Below are 21,565 nucleotides of genomic sequence, written 5' to 3'. Positions count from 1 at the left end.
CTCAGGGGCAGGAGGAGCAGCACCTGTATAGTTGGGGAACCAGCGGGTGGGCCTTGCAACCATGAGTAGAGGTAGCTGAGACAAGAGACTAATTGTTTTTAAACTGTTTCTGTTAGAGCAGGCAGGTGGCTGGGCATGAGCAGAGGAAAGGGGGCGGGAGCCAGGTGGCAGGAAATGACGCATCCTGTAAACAGCAAGGGTCCTCGGAAGACAAAGGCAGGCAGGGACCTCCAGGCTGGCAGGAAACCACACCTCTGGGTGGCAAGGGTCTGAGCCGCAGACAAAGACAGGTGGGGAAAGGCGGCAATCTGGAGGTAACCTTCAGCTCGCATGCTCTCCTTTCGATAAGATCAGCCTTACAGATAAGAAGCATTCATCAAGCACCAAGGCCCTGACACTTCCCATCTAAGCTAAATGGGGACAAAATCCCTTCTCCCCTCAGGAATGGGGAGCTGGGATGAAAGTCAGGAAAGTTGATCCCAAACGCCTCCTTCCCCAGGGGACATTCCGCCCTTCACTTGATTGCCACTTAGAGTAGGCTTAACAAAGAAAGCCAGGCAACAGCTCTATCACCTGCGTGTCTGCTCTCCCTCTGGGAGTCTGGGTCCGAGTTGCTCAGTCATTTCCGACTCTTTGTGACCCCATGGACTCTAGCCCCCAGGTTTCTCTTGGATTTCCCAGGCAAGAATACGGGAGTGGGTTGCTGTTTCCTTCTCCAGAGGATATTCCTGACCCAGGGATTGAACTCCGGTCTCCCGAGTTGCAGGCAGATTCTTCACCATCTGAGCCACCAGAGAGTATCCTTGCTTGAGTAAACTCTCTTCACTTAGGGCTTCCCAGCTGAGGCAGTGGAGCGGGTTAGAACTCTGGGTCAGGGAGATTCCCTGGAGAAGGAAATGGCAACCCACTCCAGTATTCTTGCCTGGGAAATCCCCTGGACAGAGGAGCCTGGTGGGCTACAGTCCGTGGGGTCGCAAAAGAGTCAGACATGATTTAGCCACTGAGCAAGCCCACATTGCTTTCTTAACCTCTCTGCTTCAGCTCTGAATTTTTCCTTGACCAAGAAAGAACCTCAAATTCACCAACAATATTTCACAGCTATTCTTTCAGGGTTGCCTTGGGCCAATCATGTTCTGGACATTCCAATAATCAAACCTCATTCATTCAACCAATGTTTATTGCACACATCCTGTGTGCCAAGAATTGTTCTAGGCCCTGTAGATGCCAAAGTGATAAAATAGACCATTGTTATTTAGTCACTCAGTCTTGTCTGACTCTTTGTGACCCAGTGGACAGCAGCCAGCCAGGCTCCTCTGTCCATGGGATCTCCCAGGCAAGAACACTGGAGTGGGTTGCCATTTCCTCCTCCAGGGGATCTTCCCCACCAGGGATTGAAACAAAATAGACCATGTTCCTGCCCTAATATAGACTTGAAAATGGAAACCAAGTGATAAATGGGAAACACATAAATGACCGGGGGAATGACTGCTTGTGTCAAACGCTAAGAAGGAAGGAACAGAAACTCCGTGGGAGGAGGAGGGCAGGCCGAAGTCCTCTTAGGTAGTGTCAGGGAACAAGGCTGCGCAGTGACCGTGAAGCCCAATTCGAAGGAAGAGAAGGAGGCAGGCGTGCCAAGATCAGGACTAACAGAGGAAACCCCAAGTCCCCAAAGTGCCAGAGGAGCCATTCCAGAATGTATTGGAAGGTCAACGTGGCGGGGAGAGGCATGAGACGGCTCCAGAAAGGGACCTGGGAACTGGATAAAGCAGAGACTGGAAGGTCAAGGTTGAGACCACGCAGTTAATTCCCAAAGTGCAGAGCCGCAGTTAGAAGGCTTTAAGCCGGGCCGTGGCATGGTCTCCTTTGCATTTTTTTAAGATCTAGCTGGCCTGTGTTATCACAGTTATTTATGTGTTCGGATACATACCAGCACATCAGCATAAACACCCCCAGAGTGATATTAACTTGGGCAAAAGGCCCACACATCACCTCACCTCCATTTAAGAATCAGTGTGGTCTGAATACATTGCCCCAAGCAGCAAGATTCACTTCCTGGTTTGTGTTCATTTTCTGTCTGATGCATGGGCTCCTCCTTGTGGCCGTCTGAATGCGACGCCCTTGGCAAGGCTGGCTTCACATGGGGACTAGCGACCAGCGACCTTTTATTTATTTATTCATTTTAGCTACCTTTGTTAATAAAAAGTGCAAAGCCAGACATGTAGCTTTGAAATGTTATTAGTGATTTGAAAAAATAAATTTCTAATCTGCTATGACCAATTAGTCCCTGTATATATATATATGCACGGCATGGTATGATGGTATCATATGCTGACTCTCTCACCGACTGAACCCCGGTGTTTGCCAAAACCTTCTTGCCAACATCTGGTAACAAATAACATCAAATCTGGTAAGAAACAAGGTGTTTGCCTCCCTTCAGAGGTAACTTCATCAGATACAGACTCTCTTTAACAAATCTGAAGCAGCAGAGCAAAAGGAATGAATCCTAATATTTCATTCTCAGAGTTAAAAATGAAGTGACACGCATTTATCTACTATGGAGGATATGGATAAAAATAATCACTTTCTCCCTTCATCACCACATTACAGCTGATGACTGACAACTTGAATTGGAAAGAATCCCAACCAGTTGGGCATTAGGGACTTTCTAAAGGTTGTAGCTCTTCCTTACTAAGAACTACAGCTTTGGAAAATTGCTCTCAAAAGGCACATCTATTAAAAAAAAAAATCTAATTTTCAACGCACTTGTAGAAAGCTTTCGTGCCATGAGCTACCCCATGTAGACAGGAACCAGAGGGAGCAGGGGACCCCATTCAGCCCTGGAAAGCTGGGGTGCCTCACCTGGGGATGGAGATGCCTCTCTACCACTTTCATTTTCTGAAGCTCTTTTCTTAACTTTACGCATTATTCCCCATCTATTTCCAGCGGGTTTAGAATTTCCGAGTTGAGACACAGCCTGGCACACAGTGATGAATGCCATGAGCTCCTTGGGGCCACCCAGCCAGCAGGTAATCAAGGCAGGGGCCCAGCGCTTACACAGGAATATTGTGAGGGGTCTTATTTGAAGCCTAAAACTGTCCTCAGAGCACAAATGGCAGGCAGTGACTATTCAAGGTACAAAATCACATTACACTTACATTAATCTCACACTCCTTACGCATGGCTGACACAGCCCTTTGGACCACCCTAGGTGTGATACCCGTAGAAAATTTTCCTTAATCACAAAGGCCTGCTTTCAAATAGCAATAAGGCAAAAAAATAAAACCACTACAGAATTCTGTTCCTGGTCATAACTCAGAAGGGTGGGAGTAACAGAAGGAAATTTACAAGTGCCTGCAGTTTCTTGCAAACAGTATTTATAATATTGGGAATGCTGATTACTACTTCATGATATAATATTGCTTTATGATCTATGAAATGTGGAACATTTCAGTCATTTTGCTGTTTCCGTCAAAAGACTAAGAGCTCACTAAAAACTGGGAATCGATTTTGCATAGCGTTAGTTTACAGAGCAAATTCATGAAATGCAAAAAGCATTTGCAACAAAAATAAAACCAGAGAACACAGAAAAACTTGGGTTAATATGAAGGTATGGTCACTGAAATGCATGATCACATAAATGTACTGAAATATGAAATTAAGACACAAATCACTGCAGATGACTTGACTAGATAATATATTTTAAATCCTCTGAATAAGGATGTAAAAAAATATAAAAATTCAAAAGGAAAATGAACTAGAGTCTCACATGTGGACTGCTATAAACATGACCCCAATGTAGTTTGGGAGATCAGTCAGGACCCTTTGGGTTTAAATATTAGGACCTCAACTCAAACTGTTACCAAACCAAGCTTGGGTCAGCTTGCCTATTTACATGAAGCCAGCCCTCTGACAGCGGGTTGCCGTGAAGCAAAGTGCAGTGTTTATGGCAAGGAAGAGTCCAGGCAGCTAGTGATGAAAAGGCCTGCTTGGTCAAGCACAAGCTGGAGAAGCCAGGACAAAACGTGGGAGGAACGTGGATTTTACTCAAGTAAGACCCAATGAGACAGGCAAACCCACAGGGACTTCAGAAGACAGGAGCTGAAGCGCCCCCCTCCACAATGCCACCCAGTTCTGAATGGCTGCAGACTGCAAACTAGATGAGCTATTTTGTTCTGTGGAAATAAGGAAACAAACTGTGCTTTTCAAGCCAACTCTTGAAGCCAAACTCGGGTCTTCTGTGAAGAACTTCAAACATGATGCTCTTCGAAATGTCAGTCATGAAAGCTCATTTGGAAATGTGAGCTTCCTGTGAAGACGTTAGGAAAGGATTTCACGTTTGGAGTTGGCTTCTCCACCACACATATGCCCCTCCCACCTTTAAAAATAAAATAAACCACATGAAGCGGATTTGCAAGAACTTGGTCATTCTGAAAAATCCAAGGGAATCTGAGCCGAAAAGGAGGAAAGGAAACACTCTTCGCAAAGAATAAACAGCTGCTCCACAACTTACGCAGAATGCAAGTCATCCAAGCAGTGGTCTATGGCGCCGTCATCTCATCTACTTAAACGGCTATACCAGCCTCAGGACGCCACGTCTCCTGCCAGCAGACCCTATGCCCACGACCTTCTCTTCTACTCCACGGAGTTCGGGGGGGTACGGTGCTTGAGAAAGACACTGCTTCTTAACCTAGAGGAAACTACGGATCTGCTCATGAACTGGGTTAGGTGGTGAGGGCTTCCCCTGATTAGTCTGTCCCATCAAAACCTCTGTGACTCCTGTGCTTCAGAAATTTATGTTGTCTTTTTTTTTTTTTAATCAGGGGATGGTCTGATTTTTTTGTTGCCAGGCAGCTTAAATTTTGCTTGCAATGTGTGTCACTGTTTATGCTTTTCTTTTTAAATTCGAGAGTTCAGCATTTCCCATGCTTGCTTTCGCTGCTGAAATCTCAACTATTGAGTCATGTTGAATAGCTTGAGTTCTCTGGGCACTGAGGTTGCGACCCCACAATTAGGCTAATTATTGGATCTTGGATGATACGTTGGTGAAGTCATTTTACTTTCCTTTTCACTCAGGTTTTTTTTTTAATTTTTAAAATATTATCCCATTTAAATTTTTTCAAAATTATTTTATATTTAAGTATAGTTGATTAACAATGCTATGTTGGTTTCAGGTATACGGCAAAATGATTCAGTTATACATACATATATATCTATCTTTCCAAATTCTTTTCCTTGTAGGCTATTATAGAATATTGGACAGAGTTTTGTGTGCTACACAGTAGGTCCTTGTTGGTAATCTGTTTTATGTATGACAGTGTGGACATGTTAATCCTAACAGTGGGAAGTCTCATGCTGGTCTATTGCACCTGCCCACAGAACCCAGGATGTCACGTCTCCTGCCAGCTGACCCTATGTAGCCCAGCTGGTAAAAAAAAAATCCACCTACATAATGCAGGAGACCCGTGTTCAATTTCTGGATCAGGAAGATCCCCTGGGAAAGGGATGGGCTACCCACTCCAGTATTCTTGGGCTTCCCTAGGGGCTCAGATGGTAAAGAATCCATCTGCAATGCTAGAGATCTGGGATCTATTCCTGGGTTGGGAAGATCCCCTGGAAGAGGGCACTCCAGTATTCTTGCCTGGAGAATCCCATAGACAGAGAAATCTTGCAGGCTACAGTCCACGGGGTCGCAAACAGCCACACACAATGGACAGACTAAGTATGCACATATTAAATATAAAAGGGGATTCATTTTTACCTATGTAACAGAATATTTTCATGCACCATCCTAGTCAAAACCTTCCGTTCAAAGGTAAACACCATCCTGAGCTCAATCACCCTACATTAGTTTTGCCTGTTTACGGTTTTCAAGTAAGTGGAATCATGTGGTTGATTTTGTACTCAGTTGCTTCCTTCCTTCATCATTATGACTGCAAGATACTGCCTCGTGTAGCAACATTGTTCTCTTGCTTATATTCCACTGAATAAATATGTAACAGTCTGTTGGAGATACTCTGCCGCTACAGATCCATTCTACTGTCGGTGGTGTCCTCAGTCTTATTTTCTCTGTATGTTACCCTCCCAGATGTCAACTCTATCCCCAAAGCAGATAGCCAGGTCCTTCTTTCTAGAAGCTATGAGCCATTCCAGGTTCCATGAAGTGTACACGAAGGAGGTAAATTCAAGCCTTTGAAGTTCTATCCTGGAGGAGATTTGAGGTCCTTTAGAGTCTTCTAAGTGAAACTAATAAAAAGTAAATAACAATAAACATGTCCTTGCTCATGTTGACCCCTGTCCATTTAGCTAATGGATTTTTTTTAGCACCTCTTGTATGCCAGATATTTTTCAGTTCCTACGAATGACACGTAAAATAGGATAGAGGAGAATACTGTTCTTCTGAAGCTAGCCTTCAAAGAGAAAGTTAGATGGTGATAAAAAGCTATGTAGAAAATTAAAATAGGACAGCACAATAAAATGGCCAGAAAAGTCCTCTCCAGGGAGACCAAAGAATAACAAGAAATAGCTGCTAGAGGACTCGGGGAACCACCAGGAGGAAGCACGTTCTAGGCAGGCAGGGCAACTGTTACAATAAATCGATGCTCCTGGGGATGAACTTGGCCTTCTTAAAGAATAGAAGGATGGCTCGTGAGGCTGGTGTGCAGTGGGCAACATAAAGAAGATCAAGTCAGAGACTTAACCGGGGGTTGGACTGTACGTGACTTTGAGGTCGAGAGTATATGTTTTCTTCCCAGTGTGATGGGAAGCCACTAGAGGGCTTTAAGCAGAAGAGTAACTGCTCTGGAAACTGAGTGGGAAACGGCTTAAAAGGGGTCAGGAGGAGAAGCAGAATACCAACAAAGAGGCCACTTCCTTCCGTGACAGATGATGCTATCTTGAGATAAGATGGCAGCAAAGGAGGCAAAGAAGTGGACTGATTCATGTGTTTTGGAGACGGTCAACAGAATGTGCTGTGGGAAAGATGCGAACCAGCTTCTGTCTCTCACTGCGTCTCCCTCAGACCCCCTCGGTATGCCAGGACGTGGATGGGGCGGACCATCCCGCCCCACAGGACTCGCTTCCACCGGCCCAGGCAGGCAGCGCTCTCACACTCACATTCTCCTTCCGTCCTTACAACAGGCTTAGAAGAGAAGAAAGCAGACTTGGTAAGTTCAATTTTACAAATGAAAAACTCAGGATGTGAAGATCATCGTGGACTCATCTGAGGCTACACGGTGAGTATGCTCCTAATCCAAGACATGGGCCCATCCTTTCGGCATCTGGCCCTGCCATATCATCTTCCCGAGATATTTTCTCTAGTGACTGTAATAAATCTTTGCTTTGAGCGCTTTTTCTTTGCCAGACAATGGTATAATACATGGCATAATTCATGGCATCTATTACGTCTTTTCAGGCTTCCCCAGTGGCTCAGCAGTAAAGAATCTGCCTGCAAAGTAGGAGCCACAGAAGACACGGGTTCAATCCCCGAGTCAGGAAGATTCCCTGGAGGCGGGGCATGGCAACCCACTCCAGTATTCTCGCCTGGAGAGTCCCACGAACAGAGGAGCCTGGCGGGCTGTGGTGCACGGGGTCGTAAAGAGTCGGACACGACTAAAGCAACAGCACGCACACACGCATCACGTCTTTTCATCCTGCGATGTAAGTAGTCTCATCGCCAGCCTGATTTTGCAGACCGGAAACTCAGAGAGCTGAACCTTCCAAGCTGTCACAGCGGCTCACTCCAAGTCCATTTCCCCAGTCACGCTAGCAGAATAAGCAGCATCTGGTGAAAACCTCATTTGCCAACTCCAGTACCAGGTATCTCCAGCTCAGTCCAGTCGTTCAGTCGTGTCCGACTCTTTGTGACCCCATGGACTGCAGCACGCCAGGCCCCCTGTCCATCACCAACTCCCAGAGCTTACTCAAACTCATGTCCATTGAGTCGGTGATGCCATCCAACCATCTCATCCTCTGTCGTCCCCTTCTCCTCCTGCCCTCAACCTTTCCCAGCATCAGGGTCTTTTCCAATGAGTCAGTTCTTCACATCAGGTGACCAAAATTTTGGAATTTCAGCTTCAGCGTCAGTCTTTCCAATGAATATTCAGGACTGATTTCCTTTAGGATGGACTGGTTGGATCTCCTTGCAGTCCAAGGGACTCTCGACAGTCATCTCCAACACCACAGTTCAAAAGCATCAATTCTTTGGTACTCAGCTTTCTTTATAATCCAACTCTCACATCCATACATGACTACTGGAAAAGCCATAGCTTTGACTAGATGGGCCTTTGTTGGCAAGGAAATGTCTCTGCTTTTTAATAGGCTGTCTAGGTTGCTCAAAAGTTTTCTTCCAAGGAGGCAGCGTCTTTTAATTTCATGTCTGCAATCACCATCTATAGTGATTCTGGAGCCCAAAAAAATAAAGTCAGCCACTGTTTGTCACTGCTTTCCCATCTATTTGTCATGAGGTGGTGGGACCAGATGCCATGATCTTTTCTGAATGTTGAGTTTTAAGCCAACTTTTTCACTCTCCTCTGTCACCTTCATCAAGAGGCTCTTTAGTTCCTCTTTGCTTTCTGCCATAAGGGTGGTGTCATCTGCATATCTGAGGTTATTGATATTTCTCCCAGCAATCTTGATTCCAGCTTGTGCTTCTTCCAGCCCAGCATTTCTCATGATATACTCTGCATATAAGTTAAATAAGCAGGGTGACACTATACAGCCTTGATGTACTCCTTTTCCTATTTGGAACCAGTCTGTTGTTCCATGTCCCGTTCTAACTGTTGCTTCCTGACCTGCACACAGGTTTCTCATGAGGCAAGTCAGGTGGTCTGGTATTCCCATCTCCTTCAGAATTTTCCACAGTTTGTTGTGATCCATACAGTCAAAGGGCTTCCCTCGTAGCTCAGTCGGTAAAGAATCTGCCTGCAGTGCAGGAGACCCAGGTTCCATCCCTGGGTTGGGAAGATCCCCTGGAGAAGGAAATGGCAAGTCACTCCAGTATCCTTGCCTGGAGAATCCCATGGACAGAGGAGCCTGGGGGGCTGCAGTCCCTGGGGTCACAAAGAGTCGGACACGACTGAGCAACTAACACACTAAACAGTCAGAGGCTTGGCCATCGTCAATAAAACAGAAGGAGATGTTTTTCTGGAACTCTCTTGCTCTTCTGATGATCCAACAGATGTTGGCAATTTGATCTCTGGCTCCTCTGCCTTTTCTAAATCCAACTTGAACATCTGGAAGTTCACGGTTCACATACTGTTGAAGCCTGGCTTGGAGAATTTTGAGCATTACTTTACTAGCGTGAGAGATGAGTGCAATTGTGCGGTAATTTGAGCATTCTTTGGGATTGCCTTTCTTTGGGATTGGAATGAAAACTGACCTTTTCCAGTCCTGTGGCCACTGCTGAGTTTTCCAAATTTGCTGGCATATTGAGTGCAGCGCTTTCACAGCATCATCTTGTAGGATTTGAAATAGCTCCACTGGAAATCCATCATCTCCACTAGCTTTGTTCATAGTGATGCTTTCTAAGGCCCACTTGACTTCACATTCCAGGATGTCTGGCTCTAGGTGAGTGATCACACCTTTGTGATTATCTGGGTCATCAAGATCTTTTTTTTGTACAATTCTTCTGTGTATTCTTGCCACCTCTTCTTAATATCTTCTGCTTCTACTAGGTCCATACCATTTCTGTCATTTATTGAGCCCATCTTTGCATGAAATGTTCCCTTGGTTTCTCTGATGTTCTTGAAGAGATCTCTAGTCTTTCCCATTCTATTGTTTTTCTCTATATCTTTGCACTGATCACTGAGGAAGGCTTTCTTATCTCTCCTTGCTATTCTTTGGAACTCTGCATTCAAATGGGTATATCTTTCCTTTTCTCCTTTGCCTTTCACTTCTCTTCTTTCCTCAGCTATTTGTAAGGCCTCCTCAGATAGCCATTTTTCCTTTTGCATTTCTTTTTCTTGGGGATGGTCTTGATCCCTGCCTCCTGTACAATGTCATGAACCTCCATCCATAGTTCTCTCAGTTCAGTTGCTCAGTCGTGTCCAACTCTTTGCAACCCCATGGACCATAGCCCGCCAGGCTCCTCTGTCCATGGGGATTCTCCAGTCAAGAATACTGTAGTGTGTTGCCATGCCCTCCTGACAAATAAGTATACACACATTCCAGATATTTTCTCCTCACCAATGACATTCACTAAGGAATCTATTTCTCAGCTTCTCTCATGAGCATCTGAAAAGCTCATGACGTGAGTTCATGATGTGTCCTTTCACCATTAGATCCTTAGCAACATCTATGAGTATCAGTGTAACTAAAGATGTGTCAAAACATCAGAGCTGTTGCAGGATTGATTTTATCATTTGCTCTGAAAAATATAAAGGATCCATTACAGAGCCAACCCTGCGTGATTATGAACATTTCTGGAAGACAAATAAGTGAACAATAGACAGGGTAACTCCAGATTAAAGCATTTATTTATTATTAAAGACATCTTCTCCAAGATGTCTCCTATTATTTAACCAAATAGTACACTACTTAAAAAAAATTTTTTTAATGCTTCCCAATTAAAATTTTCCTTTGTTTCATAAATCGGGTATGTGCTATTTAAAAGCATTCTGTTAAATTGTACACAATTTAGAGTCACCAGGACTACGTAACTGATGGTCTCAGGTTGTAGATGGAGAAGCTTAGTGCCAGCCAGGTTCCAGGGTTCCCCAGTGAGTTGGCGACAAAGCCAGGCCCGCGTCTCAACCTGGCCTCTGAGTCCAGCACAGCAGCAATGTTTTACTAACCTTCCTTGCTGTTACTAGTACCTTGATGAAAAAAATAAAAGGGTCTAGAAACTCAGTCTAACAATTGCATTCCTGGGCATACATCCAGAAGAAGTCATGATTCGAAAAGATATATGCACCCCAATGTTCATAGTAGCAGTATTCACAATAGCCAAGATTTGGAAATGACCTAAATGTCCACCAGCAGAAGAAAGGATAAAGAAGACGTGGTAAATGCGCACAACGGAATACTGCTGCTGCTGAGTCACCTGAGTCGTGTCCAACTCTGTGCGACCCCGTCCCTGGGATTCTCCAGGCAAGAACACTGGAGTGGGTTGCCATAATGGAATACTACTCACTCATAAAAAAGAATGAAATAATGCCACATGTGTGGACCTAGAGATCATCATATTAAGCGAAGTAAGTTAGCAGAGAAAGACAAATGTCATAAAAGATCCCTCATACGTGGAATCTAAAAAAAAAAAAATGATACAAGTGAACTTATTTGCAAAAAAGAAACAGATTCACAGATTTAAAAAACAAATTTATGGTTACCAAAGGGGAAAGGTGGATGGAAGGGATAAATTAGGAATTTTGGGTTAACATATACACACTAGAATATATAAAATGGGGCTTCCCTGATGGCTCAGTGGGTAAAGAATCTGCCTGCAATGCAGGAAATAAAGGAGTCACAAGTTCAATCCCTGGGGTGGGAAGATCCTCTACAGAAGGGCATGGCAACCCACTCCAGTATTCTTGCCTGGAGAATCCCATGGACAGAGGAGCCTGGCGGGCTACGGTCCATGGGATCACAAAGAATCAGACACAAGTGAGTAACTAAGCACATATATAAAATAGACAAGCAACAAGACTTACTGTATAGCACAGGGAACTCTACTCAATATTCTGAAATAACCTAAATGGAAAAAGAGTATATATGTATGTGTATGTATAGCTGAGTCACTTTGCTGTCCACGTGAAGCTAGCATTACATTGTACAGCATCTGTGCTCCAATATAAAAGAAAATCAAATTAACAAAGAAAAAAATGAGTCTATAGTTACTGACATAGCCCTGTATATAAACATATAGTGATCTATGTCAACAGGTTTTCACATACTTTAGAGTTGGGAGAACTCTTTCAGACCCAGTTCAGATGGGGCTGTGTCGACTCTCTCAGACATAATGAGACACTCTGCCATTGTGGTCCCCAAAAGTTGAGCTCATTTCCCAACTGTAGTAGTTCTCGCTTTGTATTCTAATTCATCTGGTTAACCTTGTACCTCCTCTGCAGGACTGTGAGCTCATCTCAGCAAGGATGGTGCTTTGATCCGCCTGTGAACCCCAGCACCTTGTATAAAACATTCATTCAGCAAAAGTTTTCATGACTGAACATATTGTGGAATGAACCAGCTATTGGACAAACCCTTGGCCAAGCCCTGAGCTCAAGTAGAGAGACCAATTATGGATGTCATACAAAAGCACGTTGGCAGGGGGGTGGGGTGGAGAATGGGTTGGGTGTTTGGGATTAGCAGAGGTAAACCATTATACACAGAACAGATAAACCCCAAGGTCCTACTCTACAGCACAGGGAACTATTTTCTATATACCACGGTATAGTAGAAAAGTATATAGAAGAAATGGAATAGCCCTCATAGTCAACAAAAGAGTCTGAAACGCAGTACTTGGGTGCAATCTCAAAAATGACAGAAGGATCTCGGTTCGTTTCCACAGCAAACCATTCAGCATCACAGTAATCCAAGTCTGTGATTTCTCTGCGGTACAGCAGAAATTAGCACGACATTGTAAATCACCTATACTTCAATTCAAATAAAACAAAGCAAGGCCTATCTGTGAATTCCGTTTCTCCAAACTTTTAAAATAAAAATAAAACTGTGTCCAAAACACAGTAAAATAACAGGTCACAAGCTACCTTATACGATCGCCAGATTATACCGGGTGTTCCCAAAATTTCTCACCTTCAAGGGATCCTTCAGTGACTTAGAAGTTGTCTTCACAGCATTCCTAACCTCAAAGAGATAATCAGCTACTTTATGTATTAAGTAATTAGGTCCATACAACTTGCTAAGTTTTTGGTTGTTGTTTTTTTTTTCCTTTGTCCTAACAATTTAGTAGCCATTTGAAAAAGTAACGTGCATAAGCTGAAAGAAAACCTGCCTTTTTTCCATCATTAAATAACCACCAGCACTCATTAATCAGGATGCGCGCATCCTAGTCCCTGCAGGACTCTGGAATCAGATTGCACCGCCACCCAAAACCCTCACCCACTCGGCGTTTAGGTGGTGACTGCTATTTAACACGGCAGCTGTCAAAATCCAGCAAATAAATATATGACAGCCTGGACGGGGATGTAGTCCAATCATACTGAAGAAACTGTGAAGTATCTTGGGCTGATAGTTTTTGTGGTTTTCAACAAATATCGAATATTACTATACTGAGGCAACGTCACACGTGCGCGTGCACACACACACACACGCCTCAAAAACTGAACATTTCTTGAGCCACCAATTGCACTCATCTCACACGCTAGTAAAGTAATGCTCAAAATTCTCCAAGCCAGGCTTCAGCAATACGTGAACCGTGAACTTCCAGATGTTCAAGCTGGATTTAGAAAGGGCAGCGATCAAGTTGCCAATATCTGCTGGATCATCAAAAAAGCAAGAGAGTTCCAGAAAAACATCTATTTCTGCTTTATTGACTATGCCAAAGCCTTTGACTGTGTGGATGACAATAAACTGTGGAAAATTCTGAAAGAGATGGGAATACCAGACCACCTGACCTGCCTCTTGAGAAACCTGTATGCAGGTCAGGAAGCAACAGTTAGAACTGGACATGGAACAACAGACTGGTTCCAAATAGGAAAAGGAGTACGTCAAGGCTGTATATTGTCACCCTGCTTATTTAACTTATATGCAGAGTACATCATGAGAAACACTGGGCTGGAAGAAGCACAAGCTGAAATCAAGATTTCCAGGAGAAATATCAATAACCTCAGATATGCAGATGACACCACCCTTATGGCAGAAAGCGAAGAAGAACTAAAAAGCCTCTTGACGAAAGTGAAAGAGGAGAGTGAAAAAGTTGGCTTAAAGTTCAACATTCAGAAAACTAAGATCATGGCATCTGGTCCCATCACTTCATGGGAAATAGATGGGGAAACAGTGGAAACAGTGTCAGACTTTATTTTGGGGGGCTCCAAAATCACTGCAGGTGGTGATTGGAGACATGAAATTAAAAGACCCTTACTCCTTGGAAGGAAAGTTATGACCAACCTAGACAGTGTATTAAAACCAGAGACATTACTTTGCCAACAAAGGTCCATCTGGTCAAGGCTATGGTTTTTCCAGTGGTCAGGTATGGGTGTGAGTGTTGGACTGTGAAGAAAGCTGAGCACCGAAAAATTGATGCTTTTGAACTGTGCTGTTGGAGAAGACTCTTGAGAGTCCCTTGAACTGCAAGGAGATTCAACCAGTCCATCCTAAAGGAGATCAGTCCTGGGTGTTCTTTGGAGGACTGATGCTGAAGCTGAAACTCCAATACTTTAGCCACCTGATGCGAAGAGTTGACTCAATGGAAAAGACCCTGATGCTGGGAGGGGTTGGGGGCAGGAGGGAAGGGGATGACAGAGGATGAGATGGCTGGATGGCATCACCGACTCGATGGACATGAGTTTGGGTAAACCCCGGGAGTTGGTGATGGACAGGGAGGCCTGGCGTGCTGCAATTCATGTGGTCGCAAAGAGTCGGACACGACTGACAGACTGAACTGAACTGAACTGAAGGTAACTTCACTCCATTTGGAAACTACAGGCTCATACCCTTTACAAAGGACAAATTGTCACCAAAGGCAAAGTAAGAATTCTAAAAGAAGGGAAAATTTTGCAAGACCTATAAACAATACAACAAAATTTCCCTTTTATTGAAGAGAAATCAGTTCTTCTCTGGCTTGTTAGGACAAAAGCATATCCTTGTTAAACTAATATCAAGATTCTTAAAATGCTACGATCTTTTGAAAGAAAATGATCTTCCTAATATTTCCCCAGTAACAATACAGCAGTTTCCCTGCAATAAAAGAGACTTAGTGTGTAATTATTGTTCTTCAATTTTCTTTCCCTCACCTTCTATTTCCTTGACATTCCATTTTAAATGAAATGTAAGGAACAATTTTGAACGTTTAACCTTCACCAAAAGAAAGGAACCTTGATTGATTCAAAGTTTTACTTTATGTACCTACAATCTCCCAGTAGTCCTATTTCTGAATCAGAATTTGAATAATCTTTACAACTTGTATTCCTCCCAAACTCGCATTTAATGACTCGGTAGGTTCAGAAAGAGGAGTAACAGCTGCAGCTCATCCCGCTGTGCCGCGCGGTAATGACAATGTTCTACCACATTAGCAACTGTGTCATTAATAAAAAGAAGCCCATAGGATTAAGCAAAGACAGCTGACTTTAGTCAAATGTAGGTCAGGCTTTGTTTGCTCAGAAGCTGGTAATAAATTCCCAGGTAAGTGCTCTCGTGTGTCACACATACATGTCAGGAGCATAATTTCAGACCCACTTAATGATTCACATTTTTAAGTTTCTCTAAGCCATTTTTGAATTATTGTTAAGCATTTAAGTCCACTGCCAAGCCTACAGGCTCCTTAAAATTATTAACTTATGTGACATTATGGCATGTTTTTCCTTTAGGCACCACTTAAGAACACCTTGGAGGATTCTGTGTTCACCTTCCAGATATCGAAGTTCTTACTAGAAGAGGCTCAAGGGTCACCCCTAATTTATAGCATAATTATGGGGGAAAGGGTGTTGATGGCTAAGCCAGCCATCTGTAATTGCCAAGTCTGCCTTGTCACAGAAAATACTATTGTAAGCCTAACGTGAATATTGCATTCTTAATCAAGTCTTTTGGTAGGCTTTATAGGAATAAGATGTCTAGAACCACACGAAGCTAAAGATATATTTTAAAAATTTAAACACTGTGATAAACAGTGTAGCCATCTCTTAAAAGATTACCATATGACCCAGCCATGGCTTCCAAGCTATTTGTCTAAGAAATAGAACCATATGGCCACAAAAAGATCTACACAAAAAGCAGCTCTAGTCATAACGGCCCCCGACTGGAAACCACCCAGACCAACAGGAGGCTGGCCAAACAATGGTGCATTCAGACACCAGAAAACACCTCAGCGGTAAAAAGGAAGGAAGCCTAGATCTGTGCAACCACTGCAGACACATTTCTAGAACCCTGTTAGGTCAGAAAACATCATACACAAAATAGCACATGTTGCATGATTCCATTTATGGCACATTCTAGGACAGTCGAAACCAGTCTACGGTGATAAATCAGAACAATGGAGGAGGGGGTCAGGGAGTGGTGTAGCATTGTCTGAAAAAAGCACATATTCTGGATGATGAGAAGTTTTCTATCTCATTCGGGCGATGTTACATGCATGTATACATTTGTAGAATTCATCAAAATATATGTTTAAGATCTGTCCATTAAGATCTTATAATGAGGGGAGGGCAGGCAGCTGGCTGTCAGAGGGTGACCATTAGCAGTCCCACTCAGCCGCTGGTTGGTGTTGCAGTGGGCCCTTCACCCCGCCTCCTCTGTATAAAAGGAGCCCAAATCAGACTGAGGGAATATGTTTTTTTGGTTTTGTGTTTTTTTGTTGTTTTTTTTTTTTTTTATAAATTAGTCTGCCATCTCTCAGTCTGCTAGCTTTCTGATTAAAGTCTCTGCTCCTTGCCCCAAAACCTCATCTCCCAATTTATTGGCCTGTTGGGCGCAAACAGAGCAAGCGTGGGCTCAAGGTCACTTTTCCCTTGTCCGGTCATCCACAGTTCTCTGCACTGAGACAGCTCACTGGTGCCCCCATCCCTGCCCCTGAGCCTCTGTTTATATTGCCTGTGTATCTGAATTTTATACCAGTTTGTCCCCACCTCACCATGACCAAATCCATCCCAGCTTTCAGAACCCACTTCAGCCATCACCTCCCTGTCAAGAAAGTTTCCCTCTGTCCTCACCCAGAGTGATCTTCCTGTGTTATAAACACTCACCACGCTGAACGCCCAGTTTCTTATCATAATCACCACTGTCTATCTTATGTTGTGAAATGGTTTTCACTCCAGCTCCAGCCAGAATCACTAGCTTCAAACCACTTATCTGCTCAGCTGTCAGAATTTAGCCAAGTTACATCATCTCTCTATGCTTCTGTTTCTTCATCTGCTAAAAAATAAAGTAGCATCTCTCTTATAAGATGGTTATAAGCCAAAAATGAGATAATATACATAAAATGCTTAGTCTGACACATTAAGTTTTCAGGAAAATTTATGCCAAAATCTGTTAGCCAAAAGAGAATACATTCTCTAAGTTATGGAACTATATTCCAAGAATTGAGAGCACTTGTAAATGGAAACTTTTTGAGGAACTATCAAGATATTCCAGAAGGTTGGAAGTGGATAACTTTTGCTGCAGTTTCCAAAATAGGCCATAAGTTAGGTTTTTAAAACTGCAGAATGGTGGTGGTAATTCTAGGTAGGGAGAATCTGTGAAGTAACAAAATAAAAATTCTTAAAAAGGAGAAGTCATCTAGGTACAGAAGAGAAATAAAAACACACACCCGCACCAAGATTCACACATGAATATTCTAAACAACTACTCGTCAGAGCTCAAAACTAGAAAAACGTCTACCAACAGGTATCTGCAACAGGACACCACTCGGCAATACAGAGGAACACAGTCCTGGGAGAGCAGCAATATGGACGCGTCTCAAAACCATTGTGTTGAGTGAAAAAAGCCAAACTCAAGAAAGTACACACTGCACAATTACATCTATAACACCCTCGAGGAAAAGCAAGTAACATATGACGACAGAAAGGAGACCAGAGTCTGCCTGAGGACCAAGGATGGAAGAGAAAAGTGATGGAGAAGGGACAAGAGGAGACCTTGGAAGGTGGTGGAAATGTCCTGTGGCTCCATCATGGGGGTGGTTTCAATGGTACGTCCAAACGCATCAACTTAAACATTTGCATACGATTATACATCTCTTGTATTATATATCTCATAAATTACACATCTCATAAATCTGTCAAAATGCATCAAAGAATACATTTAATATTTTTAATTCCTTGAAGTATCATTGATTTACAAAGTTGGTTAATTTCTTCTACATAGCAAAGTGATTCAGCCATATATATATATATTCTTTTTCACATTTTCGTCCATTACAGCTTATTGTAGGATATTGAGTATATTCTACACTATAGTTCTATATTCTGCTCTAGAGTAGGACCTTGTTATTTCTCCGTCCCATATGTAATAGTTTGCATCTGCTAATTCTAAACTCGCATTCCATCCCTCCCTCATACCCCTCCTCCTTGGTGAGCACAAGTCTGCTCTCTGCGTCTGTGAGTCTGTTTTTGTTCTGTAGATGTGTTGATTTCCATCACACTTTAGATTCCACGTATAAGTGATAACATACGCCAAATCATACATTTTAAGTGAGTGTAATTTGTTGTTGGTGAATTATAACCTCAATCAAACTAATTTTCAAAACGGACATCATGGAAACACAAAATGATATTTTTAAGTCAGTTAAGAGCTTAGAAAAGGAGTAGGTCTGACTGGGACACAATATATTTTCATTGAGAAAATGTTGTATTTGCCTGATAGTTTTTTCTTCCCCAACAGGGCTCCTGGGCTGCGAGATCTGGGATGTGCCGTAGATGCAACGTGCTTGGACTTCAGCAGGTACGCGGAGAACAATTTTCGCAGTACACTGTTGGATCAGAGAAAGTTTTGCAGCAGGGGCAAGAACAGTTTGAGAGCCAGTGGCGGTTCCTATGTGGCCCTGAAGGCCTCCGGGGGCAGATCGCAGGGTCTGCATTCAGTCTACTTAACATTGTCATCAGTTATTTGCCTGAAAACCTAAGGGCACAAACATCACCTTTGTGTTGACTGAACACTGCTATGTTAGGCAAGAGATGATGATCTAAATTATCTTACGTTGAACAATAGATCTAACAAGTCTAAACCTGACAAGGACAGCTTTCAATATTAAGTAGATAAATAGAGTCCGAAAGTCAACTTTCTGAGTATAGGATACCAGTGCCATGCCATACCAACAGGACATTAGCAAAGAAAGCCTTAAAGTCGTAGTCAATAATAAGTTCACGGTCAGTTAGCAATGCAGTGTAATTTTTCAGGAAGTGTGCATGACCTTGCTTTGTATCAAGAAAGATGTAAGCTTTTATAGAAAGGAGGTGAATATCTTGTTTTATATTCTGTAATAGGCTTAAATAAAAATATTATGTTATCTTCTTGGTAGGATACCTGCAGTGGGGGCAGGATTAACACTAGATCAGAGAAAGGGGGAAAAAGTATTTTTTTAAATCCATGTTTCCTTAAGGGCAGGGACAATGTCTTAGTCATCTCAGCATCACTAGGACCTATCTCAATTTCTGGCATGACCATAATTATTCTTGTTCAAGACCTAACAGAAGCAGAAGATATTAAGAAGAGGTGGCAAGAATACACAGAAGAACTGTACAAAAAAAGATCTTGACGACCCAGATAATCACAAAGGTGTGATCACTCACCTAGAGCCAGACATCCTGGAATGTGAAGTCAAGTGGGCCTTAGGAAGCATCACTATGAACAAAGCTAGTGGAAGTGATGGAATTCCAGTGGAGCTATTTCAAATCCTGAAAGATGATGCTGGGAAAGCGCTGCACTCAATATGCCAGCAAATTTGGAAAACTCAGCAGTGGCCACAGGACTGGAAAAGGTCAGTTTTCATTCCAATCCCAAAGAAAGGCAATCCCAAAGAATGCTCAAATTACCGCACAATTGCACTCATCTCTCACGCTAGTAATACTCAAAATTCTCCAAGCCAGGCTTCAGCAATACGTGAACCGTGAACTTCCAGATGTTCAAGCTGGATTTAGAAAAGGCAGAGGAGCCAGAGATCAAATTGCCAACATCTGTTGGATCATCAGAAGAGCAAGAGAGTTCCAGAAAAACATCTCCTTCTGTTTTATTGACGATGACCAAGCCTTTGACTGTTTAGTGTGAGTGTTACTTGCTTAGTCGTGTCCGATTCTTTGTGACCCCCAGGGACTGCAGCCCCCCAGGCTCCTCTGTCCATAGAATTCTCCAGGCAAGGATACTGGAGTGACTTGCCATTTCCTTCTCCAGGGGATCTTCCCAACCCAGGGATGGAACCTGGGTCTCCTGCACTGCAGGCAGATTCTTTACCAACTGAGCTACGAGGGAAGCCCTTTGACTGTATGGATCACAACAAACTGGAAAATTCTGAAGGAGATGGGAATACCAGACCACCTGACCTGCCTCATGAGAAACCTGTGTGCAGGTCAGGAAGCAACAGTTAGAACTGGACATGGAACAACAGACTGGTTCCAAATAGGAAAAGGAGTACATCAAGGCTGTATATTGTCACCCTGCTTATTTAACTTATATGCAGAGTACATCATGAGAAACGCTGGGCTGAAAGAAGCACAAGCTGGAATCAAGATTGCCAGGAGAAATATCAATAACCTCAGATATGCAGATGACACCACCCTTACAGCAGAAAGTGAAGAGGAACTGAAAAGCCTCTTGACGAAAGTGAAAGAGGAGAGTGAAAAAGTTGGCTTAAAGCTTAACATTCAGAAAACTAAGATCATGGCATCTGGTCTCATCACTTTCATGGGAAATAGATGGGGAAACAGTGGAAACAGTGTCAGACTTTATTTTTCGGGGCTCCAAAATCACTGCAGATGGTGACTGAAGCCATGAAATTAAAAGACCCTTACTCCTTGGAAGGAAAGTTATGACCAACCTAGACAGTGTATTAAAAAGCAGAGACATTACTTTGCCAACAAAGGTCCATCTAGTCAAGTCTATGTTTTTCCAGTGGTCATGTATGGGTGTGAGTGTTGGACTGTGAAGAAAGCTGAGCACCGAAAAATTGATGCTTTTGAACTGTGGTGTTGGAGAAGACTCTTGAGAGTCCCTTGGACTGCAAGGAGGTTCAACCAGTCCATCCTAAAGGTGATCAGTCCTGGCTGTTTATTGGAAGGACTGATGTTGAAGCTGAAACTCCAATAGTTTGACCACCTGATTCGAAGAGCTGACTCATTTGTAAAGACCCTGATGCTGGGAAGGATTGGGGGCAGGAGGAGAAGAGGATGACAGAGGATGAGATGGCTGAATGGCATCACCGACTTGATGGGCATGAGTTTGAGTAATCTCCGGGAGTTGGTGATGTACAGGGAGGCCTGGTGTGCTGCAATTCATGGGGTCGCAAAGAGGCGGACACGACTGAGCGACTGAACTGAACTGAAGGTAGTGGGAAAGCAACAAGGACTTTGAAGCTGAGAGAAGACTGGAGGAATGGGATGTGGGCTGACGCGGGAGAGCAAGGTTAAGAGGAGCCTTTGGGAACGTGGTATACTGCAAGCGACTGCAAGATGTTTGTCCAGTCCCTAAATCAAGAAGCGGAGCTTACAATGTGTCTCTTTTATCACACACAGGAATTTCTCTGTGGCATATACTTAGGAATAAAATTTAGGGTTTTAGAGCATTTTGAAATGATCTTTAAATGAGACCCTGCAAATTCTGCCTGTATAGTATTTCACAACCGTTCTTTCTAATTGCATTGTAATTAATATATGACACATTAGCTTGAGGTGTACTGCATAATGACTAAGTATTTTACAAGCTTATTTCTCTCTACTACAATGACGTCAGGGCCTCTTTTCTCCATATGCTG

The sequence above is a fragment of the Dama dama genome, chromosome 32 (assembly GCF_033118175.1).
Source record: "Dama dama isolate Ldn47 chromosome 32, ASM3311817v1, whole genome shotgun sequence".
Classification (NCBI taxonomy): Eukaryota; Metazoa; Chordata; class Mammalia; order Artiodactyla; family Cervidae; genus Dama; species Dama dama.
The sequence above is the reverse complement of the archived record's forward strand: the minus strand, read 5'-3'. Positions refer to the sequence as shown.